This window comes from Geotrypetes seraphini, chromosome 8 (genome assembly GCF_902459505.1).
Source record: "Geotrypetes seraphini chromosome 8, aGeoSer1.1, whole genome shotgun sequence".
In the NCBI taxonomy this organism is placed as follows: Eukaryota; Metazoa; Chordata; class Amphibia; order Gymnophiona; family Dermophiidae; genus Geotrypetes; species Geotrypetes seraphini.
In genome coordinates this window covers 55,866,302-55,893,196 of record NC_047091.1, presented here as the reverse complement: position 1 = coordinate 55,893,196, position 26,895 = coordinate 55,866,302, and the positions used below count along the sequence as shown (strand labels likewise).

The 26,895-nt window shown below is 43.3% G+C and overlaps 2 protein-coding genes across 2 annotated transcripts in view; one reads left to right on the top strand and one right to left on the bottom strand.

Annotated features, from left to right (window-relative positions):
• The window catches only part of LOC117366084 (cytochrome P450 2F3-like), a 62,691-nt gene extending 57,106 nt beyond the window's left edge, over window positions 1-5,585 (bottom strand). Inside the window, exon 1 of the mRNA XM_033957173.1 lies at window positions 5,465-5,585. The gene's annotated coding sequence lies outside the window, so the exon portion shown is untranslated. The remainder of the gene's footprint in view (window positions 1-5,464) is intronic.
• Window positions 1-26,895, top strand: part of LOC117366083 (cytochrome P450 2F2-like) — a 124,802-nt gene that overhangs the window by 45,505 nt on the left and 52,402 nt on the right. The gene's annotated exons all lie outside the window — the stretch shown is intronic.

The window sequence follows — 26,895 nt, the reverse complement described above, 5'->3', positions numbered from 1 at the left end:
TAATCTGGCGGTACAGATTATTTTTATCAATGAGTCCGGCAGTATCAAATGGGCAGTAAGGTAGGGAAAGGGATTGGGTCTTGTAAACCACCTTCCACACTCAAAGTGGTTTACATACAGGTACTTCAAGCATTTCCCCTACCTGTCCTGGTGGGCCCACAATCTATCTAATGTACCTGGGGCAGTGGAGGATTAAGTGACTTGCCCCAGGGTCACAGGGAGCAGCATGGGGTTTGAACCCACAACCTCAGGATGCTCAGGCTATAGCTCTAACCACTGTGCCACACTCTCCTGGTTGTGCAGTCATAATCTATGTCTAAAACTTCCCTTATACACCTGATTACACTAGTATTATTTAAAGAAAAGTAGACACTTACTTTCCCTAATAGAATAAGCATCTATCAGGTGTCTTCTAAGACAGCAGATGCACCACTAGGGGTAAAAGTAGGGTTGCCAGATTTTCAAAATGGAAAATCCAGACCCCCTAGACCTGCCCAGTTCCACCGATCCCTGCCCCGGGTTTTGGAAAGTCCGTCCAGAAGCCTGGACAGACCTCTAAAAAGAGGACATGTCTGGGTTTTCCTGGACACCTGGTAACTCTACTTGCATATAGCAGCTCATCATGGCTTACTACTGAAAAAGTTGTCATCAGAATTCAAATAAACTGTAGCAATCTGTAGAACTGCAGAAGCTAAGAGAGCGAATAGAATGCTTGGTATAATCAAGAAGGGCATTGCGACCAGAACAAAAGAAGTTATTCTGCCGTTGTATCGGGCGATGGTGCGTCCGCATCTGGAGAATTTTGGTCGCCGTATCTTAAGAAGGATATGGTGTTACTCGAAAGGGTCCAGAGGAGAGCGACACATCTGATAAAAGGTATGGAAAACCTTTCATATGCTGAGAGATTGGAGAAATTGGGTCTCTTTTCTCTGGAGAAGAGGAGACTTAGAGGGGATATGATAGAAACTTACAAGATCATGAAGGGCATAGAGAAAGTGGAGAGAGACAGATTCTTCAAACTTTCAAAAAATAAAAGAACAAGAGGGCACTCGGAAAAGTTGAAAGGGGACAGATTCAAAACGAATGCTAGGAATTTCTTCTTTGCCCAACGTGTGGTGGACACCTGGAATGCGCTTCCAGAGGACGTAATAGGGCAGAGTACGGTAATGGGGTTTAAGAAAAGATTGGATAATTACCTACTGGAAAAGGGGATAGAGGGGTATAGATAGAGGATTACTGCACAGGTCCTGGACCTGTTGGGCCGCCGCGAGAGCGGACTGCTGGGCACGATGGACCTCAGGTCTGACCCAGCAGAGGCATTGCTTATGTTCTTATGTTCTTAACTGGCAAAAGTTGCAAGCTCTGGGCAGTATGCTAAGTCCTTGCAGCTGCAATATTTATTACAGCACAGTGTTATCCAAGATCATGTAAGAAACAAATTCCACTGAGAGCTCTTTTCAGTGCCAAATCAAATCCCAGAAAAACAAAAGTCCCCAACTATAATAATAATAATAATAGTAATTTTTATTTTATATATACCACCCTACCACATAGTTCTAGGCAGTTCACATACAGTACTAGAATTATATAATCAGTGAATAAAATGCATCATTCTAAAAAGTTAAACTAAAATTAAACAATAGGTGAATAAAATACAATGTACTTGAAAACAGTAAAATTCCACAAAAAATATACTAACTGTAAGATCAATCTATAAATTGCCAGCCAGTAATAATGCAGCAGATCACACTCCCTTTGCAGTAGATCACTTAAAACTTAAACTTACTTAAACTTATCACAAGCCTTTCACTGTGTTCCCCTGGATTCTCTTTCACCCCTCATTTGGCACATTCCTATCAGTCTCTATCCCTCTTCCAGTTCATCCATAGAAACATGATGACAGATAAAGGCCAAATGGCCCATCCAGTCTGCCATCTGCAGTAACCATTATCTTTTTCTCTCCCACATGCCTATCCAAGACCCTCTTCAATTCAGACACAGTCTCTGTTTCCACCACATCTTCTGGGAGACTGTTCCATGCATCTACCACCCTTTTTGTAAAAAAAGTATTTCCTTAGATTACTCCGGAGCCTATCACCTCTTAACTTCATCCTACGCTCTCTCATGCCAGAACTTCCTTTCAAATGAAAGAGACTCGACTCATGCATTTACGCCAAGTACATATTTAAATGTCTCTATCATATCTCCCCTCTCCTGCCTTTCCTTCAAAGTATACAGATTGAGATCTTTAAGTCTGTCCCTATACGCCTTATGATGAAGACCATTTTAGTAGCCTTCCTCTGGACCGACTCCGTCCTTTTTATATCTTTTTGAAGGTGCGGCCTGCAGAATTGTACATAATATTCTAAATGAGGTCTCACCAAAGTCTTATAGAGGGACATCAATACCTCCTTTTTCCTACTGGCCATACCTCTCCCTATGCAACCTTCTAGGTTTCACGGTCACCTTAAGATCATCACATATAATCACACCCAAGTCCCACTCTTCTGTCGTGCACATAAGTTTTTCACCCCCTAAACTGTACCCTAGCAGTCTCTCTCTCCCCTCATTTCCCTGGACTGCTTCCAGCAATCTTTCTCTCCTAACCATCTCTCTCCCCTTCAATCTGGTCAAATCTCTGCTGCACAACTCATATTCTGCCAACGTCACTTTGCTGCTGCAACTACCACTAGTAATTATTTCTATAGCATTACCAGACATACGCAGCCCTGCTCAACATTACCTCTCTCCTCAAATCATTTCATTTGGCTCCCTATCTGTTTCTGCATACAGTTCAAAGTCCTCTTACTGACCTACAGGTGTATTTGCTCCGCTGATCCTCAGCATCTCTCCTCTCTCCTCTTTCCCCACACTCCCCCGGGCACTTTGCTCATCAGATAAGCCTCTCTTATCTGTACCCTTCTCCTCTACGGCCAACTCCAGACTCTGCCCCTTGTACTTTGTTGCACTGTATGCTTGGAACAAACTGCCTGATTCAGTAAGCTCTGTCTCTGGCAGTATTCAAATCTAGACTCAAAGTCCATGTCTTTGAAGGTCTTTTCAATTCCAAACTCCAACCCACCTTCTAAGCACCAATATCTGTCTTATCATTCCCTCTTTAATTCCCCCGCCTGAGCACTGTGTATTGAGGTACCTTCTTGTCCAGTTTGTCTATCTTGACTAGATTGTAAGCTCTTCTGAGCAGGGACTGTCTCTTCTATGTTTTGATGTACAGTGCTGCGTGTGTCTAGTAGTGCTATAGAAATGATTAGTAGTAGAAGCCTAATGTACTAGTCTCAACTCTCTCTCCTCCTCCACACCCCCCCCCCCCAAGTCTTCACTGGTCTCTACCTTCATGCCCACTCACGAAGGGTCTGAGTGAATTATTGGTGAATCATTCACTCAGACCCTTTGTGCCTGTCTGATGTGTACTAGGACCACTTCCAGCCAGAACATTGATACATTGAAGGATGTGGCAATTAACTAAAGCGTGTAATTTTTCAACACTGACATGCAATGTGATGCTGTAAAGGGAGAGTGCCTGACAACTGATATAATGGTCTGAAAATTGGTGAGAGAAAGTTAATTGGTTTGTTGAATGCCACAAACTGCCATATCACTATTACATATATAGCAGAAGAAAACATTTAAAAACTTCCCCCGAAGAATGGTCTGAAGATCAGACTGAACAAGATGGCGGCGGCATGAGAACAGTTAGAGCCGGAGCTCCGTCTTATCTTGCTTTTTGCCTAGAAAATTACTGTTTCGGCGTGGTTTTTTAAATCATGCCTCATACTAAACGCAAGAACCTTATCCGGGGAGACCCCTCCACACCCGGGCAATCGCTGATGGACCAGTTTTTAACAAGCTCACCGGTTATTACAGGAGGGGGAGATGTGCCTGCTGTTGCATCGTTGGAAGGAGCCATCGTAGCCTTGGGCCTTGAAATATCCTTATCCCCCCGATCACCACCAAATCCAGTGCAGGACAGTGTTCAATATGAGAGAGCCGAAAGTGAGACGAGCACGGCATCTCCACATGGAAGGGGTCAACATGCTGACCGAGAAGCTGAGTCAACATTCTTTGGAGTAACGGAGGGAGCCGACTCCTCAGCAGAGATGCTGGTAAACATACTGAAAACTGTTCAGAGAGTCGAAACTGTGGCTACAAAATCAGATGAAGATATCTCTAAAGTAAGTTGGAAGATTGAACTAATTCAGTGCAAAATATTCAAATAGAAACAAACAAGAAATTTGAACAGGTAGATAAAGAGTTCTTTTCATTACAAACTTTGACAGCAACTCTGATCAAGGACAGGAGTTTTCTTCAACATAAAATTGAACAATTGGAAAATTTCAATAGGAGATTGAACTTGCGAGTATTGAATTTTCCTAAATTAAATTTAGTTACACCTAATGATGCCTTTAAGAAATACTTAATGGAGACTAAAAATTTCTACTGATTTGATACCACCAATTAATAAAATATACTACCAGCCGAGAAAACCTGAAAATCCTCCTCCTCAAGAAATAGACTTTAAAAACCTAACTGGCACATTTGAAACATCTCAGGAAGAAGTTCAATACTGAGGCACTTTGATAGTCTCATTTGTGTTTTAGCAGGACTTAAATATAATAATGAAAACTTTCTTTCGTTTCTCCCAGAGCTTGTTTTTGGGAGAAAAGATATGGATTTTCCCTGATGTTACTAAGTCCACTCAAGAGAGGAGAAAGCTATTCCTGAGTATGAGGGAGGACGAGACAATAAAAATGGGAGCTACTTTTTTACTTTCCGGTAGTTAACCCTGCAGGTGTATGATTAAACATGCTGGAACGAAATATGTCTATTTTGTGCTGGAGCAACTTCGTAGGTTTTTGGATACAAAAAAATTAACTCCTATATGAAAGGGCTGTTATAAGGAACTTGAAGCGGATAAAATCACGTTATGCCTTTGACTTTTTCAAATTTAAAAAAGTATTGTTAGAGACCTCTTTATCTCTTTATAGTCTTGCTCCTCAAGGTTTTATGGTGGTCTAAGAAAGAGTGAATTCTTAGGGCTCCTTTTACTAAGGTGCGCTAGTGCCTTTAGCACGCGCTAAGCGAAAAATACTAACGCAAGCTCTATGGAGGTGTTAGAGTTTAGCACGTGTGGTATTATAGCGCACATTAAAACCGCTAGCGCACCTTAGTTTCTTTATTAAATTGCATAATTTATGTTACTTGATTTTTGTCTTTTTCTTGATTTATCATTATGCAATATATGTCTTTTTCCTTTATTATACCTCTGATTTTCTGAAACAAGAGGATTCTTGTGTTTGCATGAATTTGGACTTTGAATTTGGAAATTCATAAATAATAATAATAAAAAATAAAAATCCACCCCACCAATCTCAACGTATCACTCCTTGACAATAAATATCCATAATCTACTTTTAAATCATTTTAAGATCCAGCAGTCTCTTACCTGTGAAAGGAATATGACAGATAAGGATTTTTAGAGTTGCTTGAGAAGGAAAGATCCTGCTCTGATCTTTAATGCAAACCTACTGCAGCAGCTACTGAGATTCTCCCATCCTTGTCTCTTTTCACTCTGACTCCTTACCAATGAGCAGTTGTTTGATGTGAAATACTGCTTGTCCCCTCCCACCATTTAAATGAGATTAATGGATTGAGAGAGATCTCTAATCACATTATAGTCTGAAATAAAGCAAGTGCTCAAACACAATAAAATAAATTCACAGCTGAAATCTCAAAACATATGGTAACCAGTTGGGGTTTTTTTTTTTTCTATCTGCTTCTATCTGCTTCCTGCACCATGATCTATTGCTCTAGGTTCAACCTTCCTAATCCCTTTCCAGTTCAAGATCCAATATGTGAAATAAAGTTGTAAGAAATGTGGCTGTTGTATTAGTCCATTTGGATGCACAGAAATACAGGTTACAGCAGCAGAAAGATGGTAGCTTAATTTCTACAATTCCTAAGATGTATCAAAAGGAACTAGTACATTGAATACAAAAATGATCTCCCTTTGTGCAAAACCACGATGGCGGATTTTAGCGCAGGCTGGCACGCTGAATGCTCTGCGCTGCTCCCGACACTCATAGAGTTCCTATGAGCATCGGGAGCAGCGCAGAGCATTCATCGCGCCGGCCTGAGCTAAAAACCACGATGGCGGTTTTGTAAAGGGGGGGGGGCAGACATATAAGTGTGCTCAGAGACCCAGAAACAGCAAAAGTGTTACTAGGCTCAAGATATAATCATTGCACACAAGAGTTTATTATAGTCATAGCAAAATCTCCAAAACGTGAAGAATGTGAAAAAATATATATATGAAAAAGCTCTTTTTAATGCTTTTTATTGCTAAGTTAAGTTAAAAGAGCTCTTTCATATATTTTTTCACATTCTTCATGTTTTGGAGATTTTGCTATGACTGTATGAAAACCTTGTGTGCAATGTCTTGAGCCTAAAGCTGAAACTAGTAACAATTTTGCTGTCTCTGGGTCTCTGAGCACACATAATTATTATTTTTTTTTAAATTCAATGTACTAATTCCTTTTGATACATATTAAGAAATGTAGAAATTAAGGTTGTTGAACTCTGTACTGTTCACGTATCCTTACATTTAGCAAGAGGCCTGAAAACCCACCTTTTTGATATAGCTTTCAATCCTTAACCCTACTCCTCTGCCCTCCAACCATTCCCCTTAACTAAATCCATGACATCTTGTTTGTCTGCCTTGCCTGTTTAGATTGTAAGCTCTTTTGAGCAGGGATGGTTTCCTTACTCTTTCTGACTCTGTATGCAATGTGTCCAAATCTTTTTTTAAACCAAGATACTCTAGCCATATCCTCTGGCAATACTAAGCTTAACTATTCTTGAACTATCAGTGAGAAGTAGAGGTTTGTTTTTTTTAACCTATGAAGCTGAATTGAGGTTCTTTTTTCCCACTTCACTTTGATTGTCCTATGTGTGGTGGTATGTGTGCTTTCTTGTAGGCTTAGTTGCCATAGAGTGGCCCCTTTAGTTCCCATATAGGGCATATCAAACGTTGGTTTGTGTGATTTGTATGTCCTCTCCTTAGTTATAGTGGGTAATTTAAATCACCCATTATTATACTGTTGTCCAATTCTCCAGCTTTCCTAATCTCTGAAAACATTTCTTCATCTGTCTGCTCATTTTGTCCTGGGGGATGGTAGTATAACCCCCCTACCTTTATATTCCTTCCCTTCACACATGGAATTTCTATCCATAAGATTTCCACACTGCTATCTATGTCACGCAGAATGTTTATTTGATTTGATTCAATTCCCTCTTTAACATATAGTGCAACCCCCCCCCCCTCCAATTTGATCTACTTTACCCTTGCGATATAATTTGTACCTAGGTAACACAGTGTCCCGTTGATTGTCCTCCTTCCACCAGGTCTCCAAGATGCCTATTATATCTATCTCATCATTTAGTGCTATATATTCTAACTCTTCTATTTTATTTTTTATGCTTCTAGCATTTGTATACAGACACTTCAAATTGTGCTTTTTCTTGCAACTACAGGCTACTGAGAAGATAGGGAAAATTTGAGTCTTTTATTCTTTCTTTCTCTTAAATCCTCCTGGCTTTCTTTCACCATTATTGGAACCTCTTTACTGGGACTTCCTAAATATCCTGTTTCAATAGTATCGTCCAAGGATACCTCACACCGAACCATCTGCTCCTGACTGGGGAAGTGGGGGGGGAAGGGGGGGGGGAAGGGGGGGAGGCGAGTAAGTGTTATGCCTTGGTACACATCTTGTATTTGAAGAGTCTATGCGGGATGGTGGTTAACGGCATGTGTGGATCCCTGACGAAGCGGCAGCGAAACATGTCGGGTTCACCAGCTTAGTACAGCAACACTTTTGAAGATAAGTACACATACTTCATTAGTCGTTTTAAAAATTATAAAAAGTGTTTAAAAAAACATAAAAGTATTGAGCATTAGCTATTAAAGTTTAAGCCTTGACCGATGAGGAGGTTACACATGAATCTCCCCGTTATGAGAACATAGCCTGTATGGGACGGAGAAGGGGTGTTTCTGAGGTCTATGACTAAAACAGAAGCAGCAACAACAGATAAGGATCTAAAGGTGTAATATAGAAAGAATACTTTAAAGGTTGGAAGCCTGGAATTGGATATTGGATTTATGCTACATGGTGATAATTCCAGGAATAAGACTTTAAATAGTGCCTTATAAGGTTGTTTAACACAATACCAGTTATGGCACAAGACATTTCTTCATTTGGTATACAGTAAAAACATAAAAACATAAGAATTGCTACTGATGGGTCAGACCATAGGTCCATCAAGCCCAGCAGTCCGCTCCCACGGCAGCCCTTAGGTCAAAGACCAGTGCCCTAACTGAGACTAGCCTTATCTGCGTACGTTCTGGTTCAGCAGGAACTTGTCTAACTTCGTCGTGAATCCCTGGAGGGTGTTTTCCCCTATAACAGCCTCCAGAAGAGCATTCCAGTTTTCCACCACTCTCTGCTTGAAAAAGAACTTCCTTATGTTTGTACGGGATCTATCCCCTTTTAACTTTAGAGAGTTCCCTTTCGTTCTCCCTACTTTGGAGAGGGTGAACAACCTGTCTTTATCTACCAATTGATTATTATTGCCAACAATTACTGAAACAGATCAAAGACAAAGATGGAGCAAGAATGTGGAGCATTACAACATTTATTCAGTGCTGTACACGTGGAGGGGCATAATCAAAAAAAGCATCTAAGTCCCCTTTTGGCCTAAGTCCCTAAACATTCAACCCAGAAGCAGGGAAAGTGTCCATAACCAAAACAAACGTCCATGTTTTGATTATGGCCTTCCTCTGCTTAAACGCCCAATCTCCACTACGTCTAAAAGTACCCCCACAGCACGTCTACACTTTTTAGCCATAATGAAACAAAAAAACGCCTAAGCCAAAAACGTCCGACAGAAGGGCTTTTAGGTGAAGGAGGAGCCAGTCCTTCGCCTAAAAGCTGGATTCTATAACCAGTGTCTGTCAAAAACAACACCGGTTACAGAATCCCCCCCCACAACGATCCAGGCAGGAGGGTGTCCAAACCCTCCTGCCATGTCAAACCGCGACCCCCCCTCCCGACAACATCGGGGCAAGAGGGAGCCCAAGCCCTCTTGCCCCGCTGACTCCCCAACTCCCCGACTCCATCGGGGCAAGAGGGAGCCCAAGTCCTCTTGCCCCAGCCAACCGCGGCACCCCCGACATATCGGGACAAGAGGGAGCCCAAGCCCTCTTGCCCCCCCGACTCCCCGACTCCATCGGGGCAAGAGGGAGCCCAAGCGATCTTGCCCCGCCGATCCTGCCCCCCCGACTCGTTCGGGCCAGGAGGGAGCCCAAGCCCTCCTGGCCCAGCCAATCCTCTACCCCCACCCCTCACCCCCCACTACATTACGGGCAGGAGGGATCCCAGGCCCTCCTGCCCTTGACAAACCCCCCTCCTCCAACGTCCGCCCCCCCAGATCCCACGAACGGCCCCCCTACCAGCCGACCCGCGACCCCCCGGCCGAACCCACGACACCCCCACCCCCACCCCCCCTTCCCCGTACCTTTAGGTAAGTTGGCTGGACAGATGGGTGCCAAACCTGTCCGTCCGGCAGGCAGTCCGACGAATGAGGCCGGATTGGCCCAGCCTAACCAAAGCCCTGCCTACTGGTGGGGCCTAAGGCGCCTGGGCCAATCAGAATAGGCCCGGGAGCCTTAGGTCCCTCCTGTGGCTCGGGAGCCTTAGGTCCCTCCTGTGGGCGGGGTCTTAGGCACATCGGCCCAACCCGGGCCATGTGCCTAAGGCCCCGCCCACAGGAGGGACCTAAGGCTTAGACCTAAGGAGGGACCTAAGGCTTGGGCTCCCTCTTGCCTCGATGGAGTCGGGGAGTTGGGGGGGGGGCAAGAGGGCTTGGGCTTCCTCTTGCCTCGATATGTCGGGGGTGCCGCGGTTGGCTGGGGCAAGAGGGCTTGGGCACCCTCTTGCCCCGATATGTCGGGGGTGCCGCGGTTGGCTGGGGCAAGAGGGCTTGGGCTCCCTCTTGCCCCGATATGTCGGGGGTGCCGCGGTTGGCTGGGGCAAGAGGACTTGGGCTCCCTCTTGCCCCGATGGAGTCGGGGAGTCGGGGGGGGCAAGAGGGCTTGGGCTCCCTCTTGCCCCGATGGAGTCGGGGAGTCGGGGGGAAGAGGGCTTGGGCTCCCTCTTGCCCCGATATGTCGGGGGTGTCGCGGTTGGCTGGGGCAAGAGGGCTTGAGCACCCTCTTCTCCGATATTGTGTGTGCGGGGGGAGTGATGGCATCGCGGTAGGGGAGATGAGGCATCTCTCCTGCCGCGATGGTTAGGTTGCCGGGCCGCTGAACTGATGGCGCCAGCGTTTATCAGCTCAACGGCCCCTTTTTCAGCACTTAGATCTGGTTTTATTTCGTCTAAGTGAAAAAGGTCTAAGTGCCGACTAAACTTTATTGGTTATACCTGTTGTACGCCTAGGTGTAGGTCGGCCCACCTCCTCCCCACTGCCCGCCCTTTCCCCTCCTCTAAACACGCCTCTTTTCTCTCTGTGCATTTAGAGGCAGGGGAAAGGCCTAAGCTGGTTTTAGATACGTCTATAAACCAGCTTTGGTTATGGGTACTTGGACGATCAGGCTTTTTGATCGTCCAAATAGCCATTTAGGACACTTTTTAGACGTGTTTTTAAAAAAATTATTACCCCCATAGGTATCAGAATCGGGGGGGGGGGAACCTGGGCAATGGCCTCCCCCCAAATTGCTGGTAATATCATAACAGGGCCCAACAGCGATCCTGAAAGGATAGAAGTACTTCTTGCAAGGTTGGGAGCGGCATCTTGCTACCGGCCAGCATGCCTGCTGGTCGGCACTCTGCCGCATCCTTTTACTGACATCTACTCCTCCCTTCCCCCTCCAACTGCATGTCTACCTTTAATTTCTTGTAAAAGTGCAGTGCCGCCCTGACGTCAGCCCCGGCGTCTCCCCTCCACTGCGGCCAGCCCTAACAGAAACAGGAAGTTGTCAGAGAAGGTGGGCTGCAGTAGAGTGAATACGCTGGGGCTAACAGCAAGGTGGCACTGCACTTTTATGAGAAATTAAAGGTATACACACAGTGGGAAGGAGTAAATGTTGGTGAGGGGAACACGTCCGAGATAGTCGACCAGCAAGGTGCCTCTTCAGATTCAGGGGAGATAGGGAGCATATAGGACTTGGGAAAGAGAGTGAGGGAAGGCAGAGATGTTGGACTCAAATGAGGGCAGGAGGGAGATATGTGAGGAATGAGTAAGGGAGGGATGGAGGGAGGGAAATATGTCAGATTTGTGAGGGATGGGGGGGAGGAGCATGAATTTGGGACACAGAATGGAGAAAGGGGGCACAGACTTGGGACAAAGGCTGGACGGAAGGAGGGAGGGGGAACTAATTTGGGACATAGGATGGAAGGATGGAGGGAGGGGAAAGAGATGCTGAGCTGGGGGAGAAAATAGAAAGGGAGAATTGTTGAGTATGGAAATGAGTGAGAGGGAAAGGAAGAAAGAGAAGAATTGTTGGGCCTAGGGAGGGAGAGAATTGTTGGACATGATGATGGGAGAGGAGTGAGGTAGAGAGAGATGAAAGGGAGAAATGTTGGATATGGTGGTGGAGAGGGAACAGTGGGACAGATGGAAAGAGATGCAAGAGGGAGGAATGTTGTATATATTGGTGGAGGGAATGGAGGAAGAGGGGAGCTGGAGAGGGGTGATAGGAGGAGGAATGTTGGTCATGGGTGAGAAATGCTGCATACCTGCTGCAGTCTGGGGGATAAGAGAGGGAGAAATGTTGGATGTGGCAATAGAGGGGGTAGGAAAGATTCACCCTGGATCCCTCTCTCTTTTCCCCACTCCCTTTGAAGCAAGGAAGGGAATGAGAGAGAGAGATGGTGGACAGTGAGAGAGAGGGAGATATTGCACCTGGGGGTGGAGGAGAGAGGAAGAAATGCTGTGCAGTGGTGGGGAGGGGAAAAGAATGTGCTTTGTGCAGTTTAATTTTGTAGTTACCATTGTTTATTGTTAATAAGATTATATTGTATGTATATGAAAAATGAATGGAAGAAATGGCATTTGCAATTAGTACTAATATTATGGAGGTGGGGTCTGGGGCAGAGCTTGGGCAGGACTGGGGCGGGGTCTGGGAGCGGAGCTTTTGTCCCCCCCCAAACAAAAAAAGTGCTCCACTGCCTATGCTGTACATATTTTTTAGGACAGAAAGGATATTCCAAAGAATCATTGTTTTGCACCTACTATACTGTATATTTGCATATATTTTCCAGTACAGATCATAGGAACACTGAGTCTAAGTCATTATTTAAAAGGAACTCTATACCAAGGTTTTGAAGAGAATCCCTCCTCCCCCACCCCTCTTCCCCCGAGAGATTCATCATCTTTGGGTAAGTGTGTGTGCACTGAGAAATGAGGAGAGAAGACTAGGAAAAAGAAGTGCTCTGTGGAGGCCCTGGGATGTGAATCCATTCGTGGACCACCCTGTAACTGGGTCAACCCCCTTAAGCTTGTAAATTGAGCATACTACATATTTCTCAGTATTGTTAGATCTTTTGCACAGTAGGAATCATAAAATAGTGGGTAAAGTAACAAACGCTAGGCCTCTTGGCAGTAGAAATAGTTTAGGCTTGCATTCTTCAGAGAATTATATAGCATTCATTTCTATTTCTATTGATTTAATTTGTTTTTTATTCCGTCTTTAACTTTGTCATGTGAACCATCTAGATATTATATTATAGGCAATATATCAAATGTTATAAACTACAATCATAAGTCACCAGTTAATTACAGTATCTAAAGCCGAAATCATGCCTGTTTCTCTGCACGAAAGAGGAGCGGGACTTGGCTGTAATAATGTGATGATCTTAAGGTGGCCAAACAGGTTGAAAAGACAAAGTGAAAGCTAGGGTGTATAGGGATAGGTATGGCCCCCATGGTCCCCCTGTTCCGACACCTATGTCTGAAGCTATCATACAATCAGGTATGTACTGTTGACACCTAGATCTTTTTCTTGGGTGCTGACCTCCTAAGCTGGACCCTAGCATATGCTAACTATGGTGTAAAATGTAAACTACTTTGGTTGTACCCAGTGGCATAGTGAGGGTGAGAGGCACCCTTCCTGCCCTCTTCTCTGCCCTCCACCTCCACACCCTCCTTTCCCGCCCCCCTTCCCACCGCTGTGTGCGCTTCTTCCCTTCCCCCGCACCTCTGCAATATTCCTGGTGCAAGCAGCAGCCCCCAAGCTGCTGTCATGCCAGCATCAGCTCTTCCTCTGACATCACTTCCTGGACTGGTGCCTAGGAAGTGACATCAGAGGAAGAGCTGACACTGGCATGACAGCAGCTTGGGGGCTGCTGCACACGCCAGGAACATTACAGAGGTACGGGGGAAGGGAAGCGGTGCACACACAGCAGGAGGGGATGGGGAAGGAGTGTGTGGAGGTGGGGGACAGAGAAGAGGGTGGGGAGGGGTGCCACTATCCTGGGCACCTCTCATACTGAGTGCCAAGTTCTCAAAGCTGTGTTCTAAAAGTTAACTACTACTACTACAACTACTACTGCTATTTATCATTTCTGTAATGCTGAAAGGCATATGCAGCGCTGTAAAGTACTCCCCCAAAATTTGTGGGGATTCCGTTCCAGGACCCCTGCGAATTTTGAAAAACTGCGAATGCAGTTTGTAGGCATGGGAGCAGCTGGAGCGCTGGCAGGTGAAGGAAATCACTTGTGGTCTGCTCCGACCGTCTCTTCCTGTAGTAAAGTCGGGCTACACCAATCAGGAGCTGCTTTGACACACAGCTCCTGATTGGAGTAGCCCGACTTTACTACAGGAAGAGGCAGTCGGAGCAGACTGCGAATGACCGGGTCCGTGATTCGCGAACCGTGAATTCCCAGGGGAACACTGTACATTCAATAGACGGTCCCTGCTAAGAAGAGCTTGCAATCTAATTTGGACAGACAGGACATTTCAGGGGTGGGGACTTTCTAGCAGAAGGAATGATATGATGGGAATAGGAATCTGACAGTGAGTGGGAGTTAAGAGTTGAAAGCAGCTTCAAAAAAGTGGGTTTTTAGCTTGGATTTGAATACTGCTAGAGACGGAGCATGACGTATTGACTGTAGCAGCCTGTTCCAGATATATAGCGTGGCAAGAAAGAAAGGATGCAGTTTGGAGCTAGCGGTACAGCTAAAAGAGACTTACCCGATGAATGGAGATCACAGGGGAGCATAAGGAGAGATAAGTGAGAAGAGATATTGTTGGGCTACAGAGTGAATGCACTTGTAAGTCAGTAAGAGGAGTTTGAACTATATTCAGGAATGGATGGGGAGCCAATGAAGTGACTTGAGAGAAATAATCTGAGTGTGGCGGCTCTCGTGGAATATGAGTCACGCAGCAGCATTTTGAACGAATTGAAGGGGAGAGAGATTGTTGAGCGGAAGACCTGATATCAGAAACTGTTGCAACGGCGAGTGATAGGTTGAGGATGTGACAAATGGGAGGGATAGCTCTGAGAAGGTGAATGTGAATCGGATCAGAGGAATAGGTGGTGGGTTTGGAGGAGGAAAGAAGGTGAGCAGTTTCCTCTTCAGTGACTTCAGAAAAGGAGACAGGGGTTAAATGAAGGGTGGCAGGGTGGACAGCTGGAAGGGGTGGTGGGAGACCTGACTTGGTAGATCTTGTGAATCTTATCATAGAAGAACTCTGCCATCAGCTGAGGGAAAGTGAGGAGGGGGATAGGAGGTAAGGTATTTTGAATAGAGAGTTGAGTGTGGTAAGGGTTGACACTAAGAAAGTTAGTTAAATGATTGTAATATTCTTATTTGGCAAGCAAGAGGGTAGATTGGAAGGAAGTAAGCATGAATTTGAAGTGTATGAAGTCAGCATGTGTGCGGGATTGAAGCCAAAATTTAATGAGTGGGAGAGTCCTCTGCAATATCTCTCTTTGCCAACTCTATGAGAGGATCATACAGTCCTATAATTCTTCCCAAAGACTATTTTAATATCTCCTGAACTAAGCAGATAAAAATGAGAGAAATGCAACACTGTTTGGAGAGGGATATATTATCTCAATGGAGCTCAAACTAGTCCTCAAGCTTCCCTTAGCCATATGGGTTTTCAGATGCTGTGTGATAAAGGAAATTAGAAAGAGAGAAAAAAGAAGGCAAAAAAGACCATGTGACCTATCCAGTCTGCCCATCCATGCCATCTACTATCTTTTCCTTCCCTTAGAGATCCTATGAACTTGTCCCAAACTTGCTTCTCATCTCCATCACCTCCACTTGAAGGTCATTCCATAAATTTACCATTGTTTCCATGATGAAATATTTTCTCAGTTCACTTATTTCACTTTCATTCCAGAATGCCCTTTCAATTGAAAGAGATGTTCCCCAGTACATAATGCAACAAAGGTATTTAAACATCTCTTTCATATCTCCCATTTCTTGCCTTACTCCCAAAGTATACAGTGTACTGTATATGTTGAGATCTTTATGTCTGCTCTCATACCTGTATGCCTTATGATGAAGACCTCTCAACATTTTAGAAGCCAACCTCTGGACTGACTCCATCCTGTTTATATCTTTTTGAAAGTGTAGTCTCCAGAATAGTACACAATACTCAAAATGAAGTTTTACAAGAGACTTATACAGGGGCATTATCATCTCCTTTTTCCTGTTAGTCATAGCTCTTCTTATGCAACCAAGCATACTTACAGCTCTCGTTGTCACCTTTTCTACCTTTGTCACCTTAAGATCATCAGAACAAAATACAAGTGGGGAAAGGACTGTGCACATCAACATTTGGGCAATTATAATTTATTGAAAATGATCATTAAAAAAAAAATATATATATATATGTAAAACACCAAGCCTTAAATAATAATAACAGTTTATATACCGCAGGACCGTGAAGTTCCATGCGGTTTACAATTATTAGAAATGTTACAGATTGAGTGAATAAACAAAGTTACAGATTGAATGAATAAACAAAGTACAGATTTAGCGACAGGTGGTTCTTGCGCTCGGTTGTTAAGGACTAAGATTGAATAGTATTTCAGGAATAGAGTCCTTTCACTCATATCTTTGGACCCAACACGGTCCGTGTTTCGGCTTCCACTAGAAAGCCTTCCTCAGGGGTAGACTGTAAAGTGTAGACTTGTGATTCAGTAGATGGCACTGATATTGCACTAAAAGACTCAATCTAAATGCTGCATGGAAAAGACTGTCAGTGTCTTAACTAAACGCCTTAAGATCTTAAGCCTTAAGGATGATGGCGGATGTTGGGGGACTAATAAGTCCTTTAATGATGTATGGAGTCCATTGACTAATTTTATTGCATTATAATTAGGATTATGGTTCTTTCTTTTTTCATTAGATTCCTTGCACATCCAGGGAGGGTGGATGGGTGGGGGGGGGGGGGAAATGTATTTTGAGGAGTTAAATTATTTCATTATAATATTGAGATCATATCATATGTATTATTGTTTTAATAATTAAGATAAGGGGAGAAAATGGTTGTTTAATGTAATAATTGTATAGTTAATAGTGTGTTTTCGTGCAGTTTTTCTGATTTACCATTTGTATTGCACTATCAAAGTTTAAAAATCAATAAAGATTTACAAATAAATAAATAAAAGCCTTAAGATCACCACATAGAATCCCACCGAAGTCCTGTTCCTCTTTCACATACAAAAGTATTTCACCCCCCAAACTGTATGGCTCCCTTGGGTTTTTGTAGCCAAGATGCATGACCCTACATTTTTTATTTACCAAATTCTGGACCACTGTTTGAGTTTTGCTAGATCCTTCCTCATGTTATCCACACCATTGGGGGTGTCAACCCTATACTAGATTTTGGCATCATCCATAAAGCAACAAACCTTACCAGACAGCCCTATAGTTTCAAGTTTTATTTAAAATTTGATAAAACGCTTTTATAAAAAATTTATAAGCGATTTACAATATAAAATATACATTTAAGACATTAACAATATAAAATACATTTAAGACATTTAAATGACAGATACTTACCTAGACATACTTGAAGGTGAGGAAAGAAGGTAGTATTACAATTTATCAAGCAAAGCACATAGAAAGGGAAAATCTTTAGGGAGGGAATTAAGAACTGCCTAAAGAGATGAGTTTTAACTATAGGCTCCTTGTACAAAGCCGCGCTAGCGGTTTTAACGCACGCGCCGGATTATTGCACACAATAGAGCTATAGCCTGAAATCTACTGCCTGCTCAAAAGGAGGCGGTAGCATCTAGCACATGCAGCAATTTAACGCACACTATTCTGCACGTTAAGGCCCTAGCGTGGCTTTGTAAAAGGAGCCCTAAATGTAACCGAGCAATGAATGAGAAAAGAAATGTAGGTCTTACGGAATAAATATTATTTTTCAAAAGCATCTATATAGCAATATCCCTTACAAAAATGTTAATAAGAAGCAGCCCAAGAACTGAACCTTGTGGCACACCACTGGTAGCAACCCTTTCCTCAGAGTGAACTCCATTTAGCAGTATCTTTTGTCACCTTCCACTACTCCTGTTCCTAACATTTTAGAGCCCATTCAGTTTATTTATGTCATCTATGTAGAACTGTCTAAAAGGTTTGCTAAAATCTAAGTATGCCACATCTAGTGCTTCCCCTTGATTCAGTTTTATCCAAGACCAAGAAATTAATCCTATTTGTCTGAAAAGACATTCCTCTACTGAAACTATGTTGCTTTGGGTCCTGCAATCCATAAACCTCACTATTGATGGGGGCCATGGCCCCAGGGATTTACCCTTTCTGTTGCCCGGATATATATTGGAGATAGTGCATGAAAATATTATGAAGATCCTACAAATCCAATATTCCCAATCCTCCCTCTCTGCCTCACCCTAAAGCCCAATCCATCATAGGATTAAGAGTTAACAGGTCATATAATTATGAAGCCGAACAAGTGCCAAAATCTGACTGATCCTGCATGGAGAATTGTTTACTTTCTTTTAAAGTTAATAGCCAAATCTCATTACTGGGTTGTCATTCATGTAGAGGACAATTTTCAAAGGAATTTCTGCAGAGAAAATTCCCTCTAAAAATAACCTTCTCCTCAATGTATAAAAGAGTGCCTATGTTGTTCACAGCTCAAATACTTTTTAAAAATTTTATTTTTCTTCTATTTTCATATTGCATCCTACAATAAAATTGCATGTCATGTCAACAGCCAGTGTAAATGTTATTTTAAAAATCACAATGGCGTAAACCCCTCCCCCTTTAGTAAGTTGAGTTAAATATTTTTAGCCTTGGCCAGAGAAGTAAGGGCTCATAGCAATTCTACAAACATCAGAGCATTTACCATGCTGGCCCGCTCTATAAACCTCTAGCACAGCTTAATAAAAGGGGCCATTAATTAGTCTACCTGGACCAAGAAAAATAAGAAAAAACAATCACCTCAATATATATTCAATTGAAGACAGTTGAAAGTTGCTTAATGTAGACGGCTAGGATGAGTTGTTATTCCATAACGACTTCCAGGATTACTCGTATACTGATCTATTTCTCTGGCTTCAAGAAAATGTATAATAACAATAATACACTTCTTCCTCCGTATTCACGGTTTCAGCAATCGCGGTTTCAATTATTCACGGTTTCTAGCTTGCTTGCTCCTCCCCCCAAATTACATCAGCTTGCATAGAGAAATCGCTGATTCTAAGTGTTTACATAGAAAATCGCTGATTCCCAGCACTGTCTTCACTGTGTTTTGCCTCTCCTTCAGGAAAAAGCCAGGTCTCCCACCATGTTATTCGTGGTTTCACCATATTCACGATGGTTTTTAATAGAAAATAGCAAATAACATATGAAAAAGTTTTTTGCGGTTTTTATGTATTTGCGGTTCTGTTAATTCCCTATCACAGCAAATATGAAGGGAGAAGTATAACTTAATTTTTCTATATCGCCAATACCCAAAAAGTTCTAGGCAGTTCACAGAATAAAGAGGATTGGACATTCCAGTGATGATACAAAGTAGAGAATGACACGGGGAAAAAATCTGTCCTCGTCACCGCCCCGTCCCCAGCCCACCATCCTCTGCACCGCCCCATCACCGCCGTTCCCTTTCACCGCCCCGTCACCGCCACTGCTATCCCATTCACCGCCCCGTCACCGTCCCCGCTGCATCCATATAAGCCTTAGTACTGTAATATTTAGCTTATTCCTTTCTTATAAATCAAAGTTCCTGCTGCTGAACTAGAGAAAGAGATGTTCAGCTGGCAGGGCTTTGTTTATAAATTTTTATCAACACAACTAATATACTACTTTATCCTAAAGCAAAAAAGAAATAAATGGAATTTTTTTTCTACCTTTGTTGTCTGGTTTCTGCTTTCCACATCTTCTCATTCAATTCCTTCCATCCACTGTGTGTCTTCTCTCTGCGTCTTCCATTTGCTGTTACTGTGCCTCTCCCTTCACCCCCCCCCCAGTTGGTCTAGCACCCATCTTCTTCCCTCCGCTCCCCCATAGTCTGGCATCTGTCTTCTTCCCATTCTGTCTTCCACATTTCCCTTCAGGGTCTGTTCCTCTCCACCCTCCTTCAATGTCTGTCCTATTCCTTTCCACCACCACCCTTCCCTCCCTCCTTTACCATCTGTTCCTTTCTACCACCCTTCAGCTCCTCTCGCATGGCCTATCTATCTACCTTCCTCCCTCTTATTTTCATGGCACTTTACAATGTAATTTGTGCAAGCCACTGGAGCCTGCGAGCTCGGTCCCTGTCCCATCCCCACAAACCATCTCGCTTCTGTGCTCCTATTTTCCCCATTTCTAATATCTCCCATATGTATCTGCCATTGCCTCCCCCCCCCGTGTCCATATACCATCCCCATGGCATGTCCCCTTTGTGTCTCTGTCCCTATGCCCCATGCACATAATTTCCCCTCTTTCTGTTACCTTCCTGTGTCCAGATTTCCCCTATTTTCCTCTTCCATACCAGTGTGTCTCTTCTTTTCAACCCTATCTAGCTTTTTTCCCTCTTTCTTCCTCCCCCCCTGCTTCTAGCATCTGGCTCACCTGCCTGTCCTTCCCTTCCTTTCCTGCTGTGGGTTTTTCTTTCCATCTTCATCCCCTTGGCCCAGAATCCTTTTCCCTTTCACTCCCTCCTTCCAGTTTGAGCCAGGAACACGGGCGATCGCACGGTCCCCGCAGTCCCCACCCGCCTGCCTAATCGATCCTAGTGTTTAGCCAGCTCTCTCCCTTCTCCTCACCTTAGTTTGCAGGCTTTCTTTTTCGGCGACCTGCATGCATTCCTAAAGAGCCGCGCACGCGTGGCTGCTCAGTGTTCAATCTTCTGCTCTGCTGCAACTTCCTGTTTCTGGTTGCGTCAGAGCAGAAGATCGAAACTGAGCAGCAGCGGATGCGCGGCTCTTTGGGAAAGCGTGCAGGTCACCGAAAAAGAAAGCCTGCAAACTAAGGTGAGGAGAAGGGAGAGAGCTGGCTAAACACTAGGATCGATTAGGCAGGCGGGTGTGGGCTGCAGGGACCGCGCGATCCTTCATGCCTCACTGCGGGGACAAGACCATTCACCGCTCCACGGGGCGGTGAATGGCCTTGTCCCCGTCCCCGCAGCGACTGCTAGTTTTAGTTCCCCGTTTTGGCGGGTTACCCGCAGCTAAATGCGGTGGCCGCAGGTAAACCGCCACCGTGTCATTCTCTAATACAAAGCACACAGAAAAGCAGTACAATATTTCAATAGTGAAAAATACAATATGAAATTATGACATGGTCATCAATCAAGTAACAAATTTTTTGGAACAAATAGATCTTAACCAATTTTCTAAAGGTGCAATAAGATGCAGATTGTTGAACCATACTTGAACTTTACCTGCTTGATAAGCCAAAGATTAATCAAAATATTTTTTATAACGACAATTTTTGGGATTAGGAAAAGTACATAAACCAGTATGCCGAGTAGGCCTAGTTGAACAGTACCATTCAAAATGAGAGAGGAGATATAGCGGAGCTAATCCAAATAACATCTTATAGCAAATACAAGCAAATTTGAAAAATACTCTTGCTTCTATTGCCAACCAGTGCAGCTGACAGTAGTAAGGGCTGACATTTTCCTGTTTTTTTTCATCCAAAAATTAAACGGACCGCTGTATTTTAGATTAGCCTTAATCTTCCTAAAACGGTTTTATAAGCTCCCAAATAGATTATAGATAAAATTAATGTTTGAACTAGTAATCTGAAAGAAGTAGGGTCAAAGTATTTTTTAATGGAATGCAACTTCCATAATGCAAAGAAAGATTTCTTTACAAGCATATCAGTATGCTCCCCCAGGGTTAAATGTCAAGTATATCTCCTAAAATTTTAAGAGACGAGGCTATTGGATATTCTTGCCCTTTTAAACAGAATTTTATCTGTAATTTTATCGTTGGGACTAGCCAAAAAGAATCTGGGTTTTTCAGTGTTTAATTTCAATGGTCCATTGTTCAATCTGATTTAGGATAAAAGTAATCTTTTTTTTTGTTTCAGTGGTAAAAGAAATAACTAGTATCAGTATTGTGATGTCCTCAGCATAAATGTAAAAGATTACATTTAAGCTTTGTAAAAGATTGGCCAAGGAAGCAACATAGATATTGAACAACTTGGGTGATAATGGTGAACATAAGAACATAAGAAGTTGCCTCCACTGAGGCAGACCAGAGGTCCATCTCACCCAGCGGTCCGCTCCCACGGCGGCCCATCAGGGCCTATGAACCTTGACGTACCCTACAAGGGTTACTCCAAGAATTGGAGTACTGACCATTGCTAAAGACTGTATACGATCTTTTTTCCAAGAAACCCTGAAACCTGTCTCAAACTTTTCCAGAAATTCCCATAGCATCCAAACAACCCAATAGAATCTCATAGTCCACCAAGTCAAAGGCGCTACTAAGATCAAATTGAAGTTTTAGTGCACTAGTGCCTTGGCTGAATAAGGAGTGAATATGATCAATCAAATAGGCCACAACTGTTTCTGTACTGAAACCTTGTCTAAAACCCGATTGGTGAACATGAAGAATATGAAATTGTTCTAGATGTTTAACTAATTCTAAATTGACCAGACCTTCCATTATTTTACAGAACAAAGGTATACTTGCAATGGGTCTATAATTTGTTTTAATAGATATCGGGCCTGTTTTACAAAGCTGTGCGGTAACAGCCCTAAAGCCCATAGAGATTTAAAGGGCTTCAGGGCTGTTGCCACGCAGCAGCCGCTAGTGTGGCTTTGTAAAAACAGGCTAAGTAACCAAAATATGACCCAATTCATTCAGAAATAGCCCATTTATCAAAGAATAACTAATCCATTTAAACAGATCTGCCTTAAAAGTAACTGGGGCCTTTTTCATAATTGTCGGAGAACCCGTATCTAATAAACAGCTTGACTTGACATATTTGTTATATAGCACAATAAATTGTTGCCAATCTGGGATATCAAATTTATTCCAGAGCACATCAGCCCTTATACCTTCTCTCAGCCGCACTGGTTGAAAATGGGGAAGATCATTAGTAGATTGTAAAGTGGCCCTTAAGGTACAAATTTTATTGTTAAAAAATTCTGCTAATATATTAGCAGACGGAGATTTTTCATTACTTGATTGCTGTACAGAAGCAGTATCAGTTAACGTGTTCACTAATTTAAATAGTTCTCTACTGTTTATCTTGATTGTGCCTATTTTTTGTGCATAATAATTGGAGTGTTTATCTTTAATAAGATTCTTGTAAATTTTTAAAGTACATCTCCAATTTTCTTTGTCTTTCTCATTACCTGTTGTAGCCAGATCCTTTCCAATTTTCTTAATTTCTGTTTAAAAACCAATAATTCCGCATCATACCATTCGTTTTGAGGTCTTTGTTTTCTTTTACATGTCTTCAGTGGAGCTATTTCATCTATAATTTGATTACAAATCATTTTCCACATATTTGGAAAATTTGCCTCAGAGTCCAATTTGACTTCTAAGTCATAATGAGACCAAAATTCTACCGGGTCAGCAAAGCCTCTTTTAATTACACTCTTTTCTGTCCTGTCTTTGAAAAAATTTGGATGAGATGATCTCTCATAAGAAAAGCCCTCACTGTATCAGACCGAGGTCCATCCAGTCCGGTGATTCGCACACGCGGCGGCCCTTTTAGGTACTCCTGATTGGAGAGCCAGATATACCATAGCCCTCAATACGATTTGCAAGAAGGTGTGCATCCAACTTGCGCTTGAATCCCAGAACAGTAATCTCCGTCACAACATCCTCCGGGAGAGCATTCCAAATTCCCAGCACGCACTGTGTAAAAAAGAACTTCCTGACATTCGTCCTGAACCTGCTGCCACTCAGTTTCAGTCTGTGACCTCTTGTCCGTGTCACATCCGAAAAAGTTAGTAATGCTTCTTCTTGGTCGATTTTATCAAATCCCTTTACTATTTTAAAAGTCTCTATTAAATCCCCTCAGTCTTCTCTGCTCGAGGGTAAACAATCCCAATTTCCTAAGGCGCTCTTTGTAGCTCAATTTCTCCAATCCCTTGACAAGTTTCGTAGCTCTCCTCTGTACCCTTTCCAGTAGAATTATATCCTTCTTGAGGTATGGAGACCAGTGTTGGACACAGTATTCCAACTGCGGTCTGACCATCTAATATAATAAAATGCTAGGCCGCGCATGCGCACTAAAAAAAACGTGTTCCCTGATCCGTCCCGTTTTTTTTTAGTGCGCATGCGCGGGTTTACGTCACCAAACTCGGCAACTTGGACAACAATCGCGCTTATGCTCAAGCCGCCGCCACGAATCCTCTCTCGAACCGCACCAGGATCGAGAGAGGAGCTGCGGCGGGGGCTTGAGCATAAGCGCCATTGTTGTCCCCCTACCTAGCTGCGAGGCTGCGGCGGCCTTCCTCACGGTTTCACGGTGCTTGGTCCGCCAAACAATTCCTGCCGTTGACCAAATTTGCCCCACCGTTCCTTCCCTTCCTCCATCAGGTACAGTTCAGCTCCGCCTATGTTAAAAGCAGCTGCTTTGAAATTGGAGCCCTGCCGCCACCGTAACAAGTTCCCTCTGCCGCGGTCCCATATGTCAGAGAAGGGGCGGGACCAAGGCAGAGGGGAAAGTGCTACGGCAGTGGTAGGGCTCCGATTTCGACGTGGCTGCTTTTAACATTGGTGGAGCTGCACTGCACCTGATGGAGGGAGGGAAGGAAAGGTGGTTGTGCGCTGTTGAGCCCCTCTGCACGGGCCCAAACCAAAAAAGGAGCCAGGACTCTTCCCAACCCAGCGCCGCCAGACCCGACAAAACGGCCCTACACTCACAGACCCGCGAGCAGGGTTGCCATGGAAACCTAACTGGAATTACATGCAGTCGCGCAAGGGTCAGTGAGAGGAGATCAAGGGTCAGTGAGAGGGGATCAGGAGCTAAAGAGAGATTGAAAAAAACAAACAAACAACAGTGCACAAGTAGAGAGAGACACACAGACAGTCACAGAAGGACAGGGGGCTAAAGACACAGATTGAAAAAATAACAAAACACAGAGGACAAGGAGAGAGAGTGACACAGACACTCACAGAAGGACAGGGGGCTAAAGAGACAGATTGAAAAAATAACAAAACACAGAGGACAAGGAGAGAGAGACACAGGAAAAAAAATGACAAACAGACATACAGCAGCCAAGGAGACAGACATACTTACATACAGCGTCCAAGTAGACAGACAGAGAGACAGCAAAAAAATACAAACAGCCAAGGAGACAAACAGAAAAAAATAAAAATTACAATGCCCAAAGATAAATTCAGGAAAAAAAACCTTCCAGACATACAGTGGCCAAGGAGTTAGACTGAAAAAAAGGCATACAGACATACAGCAGCCAATGAGACAGACAGACTGACAGCGACCAAGTAGACAATCAGCAAAAAAACACAAACAAACACACAAAGCAAAAAATTAGAAATATACAGCGGCCAAGGAGACAGGCATGCAACAAATAGGAAAAATAAAAAAACTTTTAATAAATCAACCATACATGAAAAAGGAATAAAAAAAAAAAAAAAAGGGAAAAGACACCTACAGGGAAACACAGGATCAAGAGCATACAGAGAAAACAGAAGTTTGCAGGAATCAGGAACATATAGAGAAAGGAGAGCAGAGACCCCTGCAAGAAGAGAAAAATAGCAAAGAGACTGGGGATGAGAAAGAGAGCAGAGATGCTTGCAGGGAGAAAAAGCTAAGCAGTAATGTTACAGCTTGAGAGTGCAGACTGAGGAAGAAAGCAGAGACAGCGCTACACAGGGAAATGGAGGGAGGAAAGAGACAGAAAGAAAAATACAGACAGACATAAATTCTAGCACCCGTTAATGTAATGGGCTTAACGACTAGTTGCTCTATAAAGTGGCATTATTACATCTTCTGATCTACTCGTGATCCCTTTCTTAATCATGCCCAACATCCTGTTTGCTTTCTTCGCCGCCGCTGCGCATTGTGCCGAAGGCTTCAGGGTTCTGTCAATCAGTACCCCCAAATCCCTTTCTTGTTCGCATTTTGCTAATGTCACCCCTAACATCTTATACTCGTGCTCTTTGTTTTTTTTCCCTAGATGCATCACCTTGCATTTGTTTATGTTAAAATTCATCTGCCACTTTATTGCCCATACTTCTAGCTTGTTCAGATCCTTCTGGAGTTCCTCGTAGTCCCTTTGAGAGTCAACAGTCCTACATAGTTTTGTATCGTCTGCAAACTTTATTATATTGCAAGTTATTTCCTCTTCCAGGTCATTTATAAAAATATTGAACAAGATAGGCCCAAGAACCGAGCCCTGGGGTACTCCGCTAGTCACCCTCTCCCAGTCCGAGAATTTCCCATTTATGCTAACCCTCTGTTTTCTGTTCTCCAACCACTTGCCAATACATCTGTGCACTTCTCCTCCTACTCCATGGCTTAGTATTTTCTTCATAAGCCTTGCATGTGGAACCTTGTCAAACGCTTTCTGGAAGTCCAAGTAAACTATGTCCACTGAATCTCCAATATCCACTTGTTTGTTCACTTTCTCAAAGAATTGTAGTAAATTTGTCAAACATGACTTCCCTTTCCTGAATCCGTGTTGACTAGCCCTTATTAGGTTGTGATCCTCCAAATGTTGTACAATGTTGTCTTTAATCAGTGTTTCAATTATTTTCCCAGGAACCGAAGTGAGGCTCATAGGTCGATAGTTCCCTGGATCACCTCTTGATCCTTTTTTGAATATTGGGATAACATTTGCTATCCTCCAGTCTTCTGGTATTTGCCCGGTTCTAATTGACATATTAGCCACAGATTGTGGCAATTCACCGATTTCGACCTTGAGTTCCTTTAATACTCTCGGGTGAATTCTATCCGGTCCAGGGGACTTGTTGCTTTTCAGTTTGTCAATCTGAAAGTATATCATGTCCAACGTCACATTTACTGTTGTGAGGCTTTCTTCTATGGCTCCGGTGAATATCTTTCCTGTGTCTGGCACTGTTGAAATGTCCTCATTTGTGAAGACAGAGGCAAAGAATGAATTTAACCTATCGGCAACCTGCTTATCCTCCTTAATTGATCCTTTCTTTCCTTGATCGTCGAGAGGGCCAACTGCCTCTCTTGCTGGTTTCTTACCTTTTATATATCTAAAAAAGGGCTTGAAGTTTTTGGTTTCCTGTGCTATCTTTTCTTCATAGACTTTCTTGGCATCTCTTACCACTTTATGACACTTTTTCTGATCACTTTTGTGACAGTTCCAGGCCTCTGATGTTTTTTCTCGTTTCCATTTTTTAAGCAAATTCCTCTTCTCCCTCACTGCATCTTTCACCTCTTTTGATAA